Below are 10,647 nucleotides of genomic sequence, written 5' to 3'. Positions count from 1 at the left end.
AAAAAGTTTGAAACCCGACACCGGCTGTCGGAGCGGCAGCGGCTAAGCGGGCGGAGTGGGAGAGGAGAGAGCCGCGGAGCGGTGGCGGAAGTGTGCTGGACAGATCGAGAGACAGACAGCGATTTTTGTAATAAAAAACAAAATGCCCAAAAGACTTTACAGTGCGGATGAGGTGCTTGCACAGATCTTTGCTGATCGCGATTCAGAAGGGGATGATTTGCCCTCTGATGACGATCGCTCGTCAGAGACGAGTGACTGACAATGCTGCAGCTGCGCACACTGTCACACAAGCAGCACACGCTGATCACGGCGAGAGTTTTCTTTTCTTTTTACAAGCTAGATTAGGACATTTACTCCTATCAGATTCCTGTTCATTTACTCTGAGGATGAGAGGATGAAAAAAAAAAAAATCTACTGTGTAAATATGTTCAGAATTCCGTTTTACTGAATTTTACCTGGTGACATACAAATTAGATTAGTAAATTTACTCCAATCAAACTCCTGTTCCTTTATTTTGAGGATGAGATGACAATATAAATATTTTTTTTCTGTGTAAATATGTTCAAAAATCAGTTTTACTGAAAGTTACTTTCAGTCACCTGGTGACGTCACAATATGCAAATTAGATGAATAAATTTACTCCCATCACAAACTTTAGGTCATTATGAATATTTTTCTCATTTACACTATGAATTTATCTCTCACCACTTCCAAGCTACAGCCTTTTGAAATCTTACAATCCAAACGGAATATTTTCCTAAATAAACTCTGGCGCCTAGAGGGTTAAGCCAGTCTCATGAAACATTGTCCCTTTTCACTAAAATATTCACCAAAAATACAAATTCCACCGGAATCCGATGGGGACTGCTGTGTCTCGTTCAGCCAGTATAGGAGCACATTTGGGAGCGATTTCGAGTCAATCGGTCCAAAGACCTGGAAGCTATTGAAAAAATGGGCCACTTTTTTCACTAAAATATTCACCAAAAATACAAATTCCACCGGAATCCAATAAAAACTGCTGTTTCTTCTTTCCGGCAGTACCGGCGACATTTGTGGTCAATTTTGAGTCAATCGGTCAAGCAGAACCCTAACCCTAACCCTAACCCTAACCCTAACTACAGCCTTAAGCCAGTCTCATGAAACATTGTCCCTTTTCACTAAAATATTCACCAAAAATACAAATTCCACCGGAATCCGATGGGGACTGCTGTGTCTCGTTCAGCCAGTATAGGAGCACATTTGGGAGCGATTTCGAGTCAATCGGTCCAAAGACCTGGAAGCTATTGAAAAAATGGGCCACTTTTTTCTTTAAAATATTCACCAAAAATACAAATTCCACCGGAATCCAATAAAAACTGCTGTTTCTTCTTTCCGCCAGTACCGGCGACATTTGTGGTCAATTTCGAGTCAATCGGTCAAGCGGAACCCTAACCCTAACCCTAACCCTAACCCTAACTCCTATTAGGAGACTGTTATTGCGCAATTCCATTTTCGATTTCGGGCCGTTAACTCAGCCCACAGGACTCAGAAAATTACAAAAATTGCACCTAAATTAACACCGCGCCACGTTGGATTTTTTGATGCCAAGCTCGTCCGGATCTGACGACAAAAGTGCAATGGCCATTTCTGCACAAACACCAGGTGGCGCATGACCAAAAGTTGAATGTCCAATGTGGAATCTTCCACATTCACACCTAAACCCATTCATTTTCTTTTCACGTCGACCTCTCGGCCCACGAGCCTCCCAGCTGCTCCCTGATAGGCTCTACCCCCCCATTTTTGGCCACACCGGTTCCAACGGTGCCAACCCCGAGTCTCTACGATGTAAGGAAATGGGTGTAACCTCAAAAGCTGCCTTGAAAGACATGTTTTTTTCAGCCCAACATTTACCATGTCCCTCCTTTTAAAAGGGATGTCCCACAGACTCGGTCTAGATGTCTACTTGCTCCTCAGGAGGAGACCTTTCAATGGACACCTGAACTGAGCATGTGGGACCTACGGATGGAGATATATCTGGGAGAGAAAGACCCCCTTATGCTTCAAAGTGACACACTTCCAAGTTGCATGCAAACAGGCGAGAATATGGAATGCTTCCAAATTACATGCAAATAAGCGAGAATATGGAAGGCTTCCACATTACATGCAAACAAGCGCGAATGTGGAAGGCTTCCAAATTACATGCAAACAAGCGAGAATGTGGAAGGCTTCCACATTACATGCAAACAAGCGAGAATGTGGAAGGCTTCCACATTACATGCAAACAAGAGAGAATGTGGAAGGCTTCCACATTACATGCAAACAAGCGCGAATGTGGAAGGCTTCCAAAAGATGCACTTCCAAATTCCCACTGTCCATAATCTGGAAGCTGCCCCATATCCCACTGGCGGGAATGTGGAATGTGGATTCATCCATAATCTGGAAGCTGCCCCATATCCCACTGGCGGGAATGTGGAATGTGGATTCATCCATAATCTGGAAGCTGCCCCATATCCCACTGGCAGGAATGTGGAATGTGGAATGTTTCATAATCTGGAAGCTGCCCCATATCCCACTGGCGGGAATGTGGAAGGTGGAATCATCCATAATCTGGAAGCTGCCCCAAGTCTAACCTTTTCCACTGGCGGGAATGTGGAAGGTGGAATCATCCATAATCTGGAAGCTGCCCCAAATCTAACCTTTTCCACTGGCGGGAATGTGGAATGTGGAATGTTCCATAATCTGGAAGCTGCCCCATATCCCACTGGCGAGAATGTGGAATGTGGAATGTTCCATAATCTGGAAGCTGCCCCATATCCCACTGGCGGATTCCAAAAGATGCAGCCTTGGCGGCGGTGGCATCGGTGGCGGAAGAGTCGCCTGCGGAATCAGGGGGGCAGCATCACACTCCCGTGCGGAAGTGTCTGCAGATGACGCCCAAATCGGCCCAAAAGGGAGAGCAATTGCACAAGTTTCCCAGGAAAGGGACTCTGTGCGGTAGGTGGTGTGTTTGTTTGTTTGTTTGTTTGTTTGTTTTGGTGGGGTGGGGTTAGACTTGGGGCAGCTTCCAGATTATGGACAGTCCGGATATGAATGTCCGTAATCTGGAAGCATTCCATTTTCTCGCTAGTTGTCCATAACTTCGAAGAGGTTAGATTTGGGGCAGCTTCCAGATTATGGATGATTCCACATTCCACATTCCCGCCAGTGGGAAAGGTTAGACTTGGGGTAGCTTCCAGATTATGGACAGTCAGGATTTGGAAGTGCACCTTTTGGAAGCATTCCATATTCTCGCCAGTTGTCCATAATTTGGAAGGGGTTAGACTTGGGGCAGCTTCCAGATTATGGACAGTTTGGATTTGGAAGTGCGCCTTTTGGAAGCGTTCCATATTCTCGCCTATTAGTATAGCCTATCGTGTGTGCGTCTCCCTAGCTCGTATTTTTCTGCTGAATAGGCTGACTTCCTGTTGACACAGGAAGTTAAAAACTTGACCTCCGGCAACAGGTGAGAATGTGGAAGATTCCACATTTCAACTCCCGCTTCCAATTTGTATACTAATAGGCGAGAATATGGAATGCTTCCAAAAAACGCACTTCCAAATCCAGACTGTCCATAATCTGGAAGCTGCCCCATATCCCACTGGCGGGAATGTGGAAGGTGGAATCATCCATAATCTGGAAGCTGCCCCAAGTCTAACCTTTTCACTGGCAAGAATGTGGAATGTGGAATCATCCATAATCTGGAAGCTGCCCCAAGTCTAACCTTTTCAATGGCCGGATTATGGAAGGGTGGAGTCTTCCACACTCTGTGTCTAGCTACAAGGTGGCAATAATCATGACAAGCAAAGGCATTTTGCAAATTTTTTATTGCTTTACAGCACACAACCTGAGGTAAAAACCAGTAGAAGACCTGAAGGCAATGGATCGAACATAGCTATAATAGCACACAACATTTAAAACCAGTGGAGGTATCAGAGCGTCTGGATTCAGGCACCCGTCTTTTCGTCAGCACAACCGTGCTGTGTACATTCCCCAGTGGTGTAGGTCGGTGGGGGGAGAGGGAGCTGCTGCGACTGGGGGGATGGAGGAGTCGAGGGGTTGGACATAAGGGTTGGAAGGGTGGTGGCAATAATTCTACATTGGGAGGGGGTGGGGAGGGCCACTCGTCCTTGAATTCCTTCACCTGGATTCTAGTGCCGGCCTCTACATCACTGAGGTGGACCCTGGATGGATGAAAGGAAAATAGTTGGACAATTTAGACCATGACAGACAAATGGCCAGCAAAGTACAAAAATATGACATTTGGATATCTTTTACACTGTTGATCCACGCTGGATTGAGACCTTGAATTCTGCGTCATCAGGGGTGATAGGGCTGGTCTCACAGCTGTTCTCGGACTGTGTATGGAGAACAGAGTAATGACAGCAAAGACAAGCTGTATTAATCAAAGTTAGCGCACAATCGATCGGATGACCTTGTGTACTTACCTTGCTCATCTCAGGTGGAGAAATCACCCAGGCCTGAAAAGCAAATGGAATAGGTGTATATCTGGAAGCAGACGATCTGCTTCCAAATTCCTATCTATTGCACTAGCATTAGCCTGCTAGTTAGCATAGTTTCGAACGCTGGCAAAAGTCAAAGCGAAACAAATAAATACACCACATATTTAGTGTCCAAAGGGGAAACGTTACTAACACATGTCGGGATGGCCCATGTTTACTTACCTGCACCGTCTTTTTACTGCAGTCTATGAAGAGCGCTGAGGAGGAGCGTGTCGTGTGTGCGTCTGCCTAGCTCGTATTTTCCTGCTGAATAGGCTGACTTCCTGTTGACACAGGAAGTTAAAAACTTGACCTCCGGCAACAGGTGAGAATGTGGAAGATTCCACATTTCAACTCCCGCTTCCAATTTGTATACTAATAGGCGAGAATATGGAATGCTTCCAAAAAACGCACTTCCAAGTTCCAACTGTCCATAATCTGGAAGCTGCCCCATATCCCACTGGTGGGAATGTGGAAGGTGGAATCATCCATAATCTGGAAGCTGCCCCAAGTCTAACCTTTTCACTGGCAAGAATGTGGAATGTGGAATCATCCATAATCTGGAAGCTGCCCCATATCCCACTGGCGGGAATGTGGAATCATCCATAATCTGGAAGATTATGGATGATTCCACATTCCACATTCCACATTCTCGCTAGTGAAAAGGTTAGACTTGGGGCAGCTTCCAGATTATGGATCATTCCACATTCCACATTCCCGCCAGTGGGATATGGGGCAGCTTCCAGATTATGGACAGTTGGAACTAGGAAGTGCGTTTTTTGGAAGCATTCCATATTCTCGCCTATTAGTATACAAATTGGAAGCGGGAGTTGAAATGTGGAATCTTCCACATTCTCACCTGTTGCCGGAGGTCAAGTTTTTAACTTCCTGTGTCAACAGGAAGTCAGCCTATTCAGCAGGAAAATACGAGCTAGGCAGACGCACACACGACACGCTCCTCCTCAGCGCATAGAAAGACGGTGCAGGTACGTCAACATGGGTCACCCCTACATGTGTTAGTCACCCTGTCCCCTTTGGACACTAAATATGTGGTGTAGATATTTGTTTTGCTTTGACTTTTGCCAGCGTTTGAAACGATGCTAACTAGGGGGCTAATGCTAGTGCAATAGATAGGAATTTGGAAGCAGATAGCGTGCTTCCACATTCACACCTAATCCCATTCATTTTTTCCCCCCCAGGAAGCACATCTAATCGTGACTAGTTTTGACGTGAGATGGTAAGTGGACACAGATGACCAAATTCTTTGTACTCAAGTTTGATGCAGCTTTTCATGTTTTGACACCTCTCTTCTCTTTACACTGCTCCCACCCAGTCGGACCAACAACAACCTTCCGGCCCTACAGAGGGAGCCAATGGTCCACCTGAGTACTCTGTCACCGATCCCACTCCGCTGTGCCCCACTCCGTTGCGCCCCATGAGCCCGACTCCCACTGATGAAGCCGAGCTGTCTTTGGCTTCTTCCCAGCCAATTGGAAGTGAGGCTAAGAAGGCCTTGCAGAAGTCCAACAAGGAGGTGGGGGCAGAAAAAAATCCAGCTGAGAAATAACCCCTGTACATTCCATCCTGTTGGAGCCAGTTCGTTGCCACTGTTGGATCCTGCCTTACGACACTTGATTTATTGTACAGCATGTCATGTACTTTCACTTTAGGTTCAGTGATAACAATTTGTCCCAAGTGGGGAGAAACATTTGGGCACCAAGCACAGGGAAGGCTCTGAAGGAGCCATGTTTCGCTCTTGTGTGTACCTGTATGGCTGTTTATGCTTGCCCATATTTTTTGGTTAACATAGGGATAAGGACCAAGCTCGAGGCCTGTGTTGATGACAATGGCAAATACAATTTTTTGTAAAAGGTATGTGACTTGTCCTCATGAATGCGGGGAAAGGGAAGGGAATTTAAATGCAGTTTCCAGAAACTCGATACTTCCAAATGATGAAGTAGGGACTTTGGAAGCCTTCCATATTCTCGCTATTTGTCCGTAATTTAGAAGGGGTTAGATTTGGGGCAGCTTCCAGATTATGGACAGCGGGAATTTGGAAGCCTTCCATATTCTCGCTATTTGTCCGTAATTTGGAAGCCTTCCATATTCTCGCTTGTTTGCATGTAATGTGGAAGCCTTCCACATTCTCGCTTGTTTGCATGTAATGTGGAAGCCTTCCACATTCTCGCTTGTTTGCATGTAATGTGGAAGCCTTCCACATTCTCGCTTGTTTGCATGTAATGTGGAAGCCTTCCACATTCTCGCTTGTTTGCATGTAATTTGGAAGCCTTCCACATTCTCGCTTGTTTGCATGTAATGTGGAAGCCTTCCACATTCTCGCTTGTTTGCATGTAATGTGGAAGCCTTCCACATTCTCGCTTGTTTGCATGTAATTTGGAAGCCTTCCACATTCTCGTTTGTTTGCATGTAATTTGGAAGCCTTCCACATTCTCGCTTGTTTGCATGTAATTTGGAAGCCTTCCACATTCTGTGGAAGGTGGAATCATCCATAATCTGGAAGCTGCCCCAAGTCTAACCTTTTCACTGGCGAGAATGTGGAATGTGGAATGTTCCATAATCTGGAAGCTGCCCCCCCTCCCAGAGCAACAACAACTGGAGCCAACACATTCATGCCTTTAACAAAAAATGTTTTTAATTTTTTTAACAGAACAGAACAGAAGAAGAACAGGCCTCTTCTTGACCCAAAACAAACAGAAATTACACATAGGTGCTGTACATGATTAACTAAAAATAAATAATATATTTTTTACATAATGTACAAAACAAAAATAATTTAACTAACAAAATAATTTAACTAACCAAAGTAGCCATGGCAACCAAACCCTTAATTACTGTGTTCCCCAAAGAGGTCAAGTGAGCAGGACAGCTGGATGGACTCATCCTCAACTCCTGTGCTTGAGATCTGCGGTTGGAACAGGGAGGAGGGCGGAGAAGCGGGCAGAGAAGCGGGCCCAGCAGCAGCTGGCTCAGAACAGGGCGGAGAAGCGGGCCCAGCAGCAGCTGGCTCAGAACAGGGCGGAGAAGCGGGCCCAGCAGCAGCTGGCTCAGAACAGGGCGGAGAAGCGGGCCCAGCAGCAGCTGAAGAGAGTGCACCGTCCGGCACACCGTCCGGCACACCGTCCGGCGCACCGCCACTCGGGGTTCCCTCGGTGGTCCCCGGCTGAGAAGAAGCATTCTGTGGCATGTTGAGGGTAAAGCTCCATTTATCCTCAGATTGTTGGGTTATGAGGGGATCCAGCCTTTCAATAGTCACCTGAATTCGTTTTCGTTTGGCAGCCGAGGGGGAGAAGAGCCTCTTCTTCCGTCGACTGTTTACCATTACCTCCTCCTCTGAAGACAGCGAGGTGGAGTCCGGCCTGTCATCATAGACAGGCTCCTCTTCATCCTCGCTGTCTTCAGAGGAGAGGGAATAGGAGGACTCTTCCTCCAGGGGCTTGGGCTTGGCTCTGGCTTTATGTCTCTCCTTTAACAGGGCTTTCATGCGAAGTTTTCTGTTCTGGTAAGCCACGTCCTTGGTCGGAAGGGAGACATAAAACTTTTCTGCTGTTGATGGGTCGTGGCACATTGAGAGGGCAACCTTTCTCCTCTCCGTCTCAGACAGGTGCCTCTCGGCCTGAGTGGAGACGCTGCTGCGGATCATATTAAAATTGATCGGCCCCTGGAGCCCTGCGTCCTTCCAGGCCAGCTGGAGAAAGTTTGTCGGCTTGCTGATGCTGCGCCCGAGGTACGTGTGAAAAATGTTTTTGCTGGTCTTTCCCTTGGTACAGCAGTCGCCATCATAGAGCCTCTTCAGCCAACTAAACTCTTTGGCGTTGAGCACCAGCGATGCCTGGCCGAAGGTCTTGGCAGTCTTGTGCTCATTCACCTGTGAGAAGGAAGGAAGGAAGGCAGAAAGGATCCGCTGTCAAAGACCTCCCGATTTGTATACTAATTGCCTACAATTTGGAATGCTTCCAAAATATGGACTTCCAAGTCCGGACTGTCCATAATCTGGAAGCTTCCCCAAGTCTAACCTCTCCCACTGGCGGGAATGTGGAATGTGGAATGTTCCATAATCTGGAAGCTGCCCCAAGTCTAACCTCTCCCACTGGCGGGAATGTGGAATGTGGAATGTTCCATAATCTGGAAGCTGCCCCAAGTCTAACCTCTCCCACTGGCGGGAATGTGGAATGTTCCATAATCTGGAAGCTGCACCAAGTCTAACCTCTCCCACTGGCGGGAATGTGGAGGGATGGATCCCCCCCCCTCACACTACTCACCAGGACCTGGTATCGACTGCCATCCATCCAGACGTCCGCATTAGCCACATACTCCTTAAGCATGCTTGTGAGCACCACCGATCTGTGGCCGCTGATTATGCAGAGATAACCCATCAGGTAGCCCATCAACATGGAATGGTCACTGTCTGTAAATTTGTCGCTGGCCAAGACATCTACAAACGCGCACACACACACACACACACACACACAAAACATCAGCAAAAAGGTAGGTTCAAAACATGTGCACTGCCGCTGAGGTCCACTTACCCAGCAGCTGCTGGATTCTTTTCTTGGCAGTGCTTAGGAAACTAAGCTCTTGCTCTGAGTCCAGCTGGGTGACTGCGGAGACAGGAGGAGGATTAGCCCCTGCCAAAAGTGGTACGGTTCTTTGGTTTTGAAAGGAATTTTGAAGGTCCCAAAAAAATGAAAACATAACTCACTAGTCTTTGTCAACTTGACCTTCTGCTGGCGAATCACCACATCCCTGTGGATCTCTGACTGGAGCCTCTTAAGCTCGTACAGGACCCTGCCGATGTCCTCTCTCTTGAGCTTACTCTGCTTCAGGAAGGCGTGCTCCACGTGTCTATACAAGTTGACCACATTGATCAACATGTTTTTGACGGTGGTGGGCATATAGCCCTTATTCTTCAAGTAAGCGGGATAGCTGCGGGAAGAGGCAGGGAGGCACATGGTGAGCGGTGAAAGAGAGAGAGAGAGAGAGACAGAGAGCAGTGACACCTTGCAAAGGAGGAGGAACCCATACAAACTTACTTCCTCAGCTTGTCCATGCGGGCTAAAAAACGCAAGTCATCCCTAGTCGAACTTTCAGGCATTCCGCCCACCATGTAAGCGCAAAAGCGGACACAGTGACTGGCAACCTGCTTTGCATTGTCGACGTCTTTCCGACCCGTCCGTGACCCCAGCTTAAATGTCCTGTAGTCGTCGATGACCCGTTCTACAGTGGGAGGGGACAAAAACCAAACAAAAACAACAAATCATGTAATCATCCAAATCATGCACTTCCAATTTGTATACTAATAGGCGAGAATATGGAACGCTTCCAAAAGGCGCACTTCCAAATCCAAACTGTCCATAATCTGGAAGCTGCCCCAAGTCTAACCCCTTCCAAATTATGGACAACTGGCGAGAATATGGAATGCTTCCAAAAGGTGCACTTCCAAATCCAGACTGTCCATAATCTGGAAGCTACCCCAAGTCTAACCTTTCCCACTGGCGGGAATGTGGAATGTGGAATCATCCATAATCTGGAAGCTGCCCCAAGTCTAACCTCTTCCAAGTTATGGACAACTAGGGAGAAAATGGAATGCTTCCAGATTACGGACATTCATATCCGGACTGTCCATAATCTGGAAGCTGCCCCAAGTCTAACCCCACCCCACCAAAACAAACAAACAAACAAACAAACAAACACACCACCTACCCCACAGAGTCCCTTTCCTGGGAATCTTGTGCAATTGCTCTCCCTTTTGGGCCGATCTGGGCGTCATCTGCAGACACTTCCGCACGGGAGTGCGATGCTGCCCCCCTGATTCCGCAGGCGACTCTTCCGCCACCGATGCCACCACCGCCGAGGCTGCCCCTGCCCTGCATGCCATGGCGGCCGCCATGGCTGCTGCCGCTTCCTTCTTGGCCATTGCCACTTCACGTTCCAGTGCTGCCAACCGACTGAGGATTTTAGCGCACCTGCAGGGCCGCTCATTGTTGTTCTCATCAGTCTGCTGGAGTTGAAAAGTAGACCACCGCTCCTCCTCATCCCCCTCCAGCGTCTCTACCTCTCCCTCCTGCTCCTCCTCCTCCTCCACCGCCCACTCTGCTGCCACCTCCTCCAA

Source organism: Pagrus major, chromosome 9 (genome assembly GCF_040436345.1).
Source record: "Pagrus major chromosome 9, Pma_NU_1.0".
Lineage (NCBI taxonomy): Eukaryota > Metazoa > Chordata > Actinopteri > Spariformes > Sparidae > Pagrus > Pagrus major.
Note: the sequence above shows the minus strand (reverse complement) of the source record.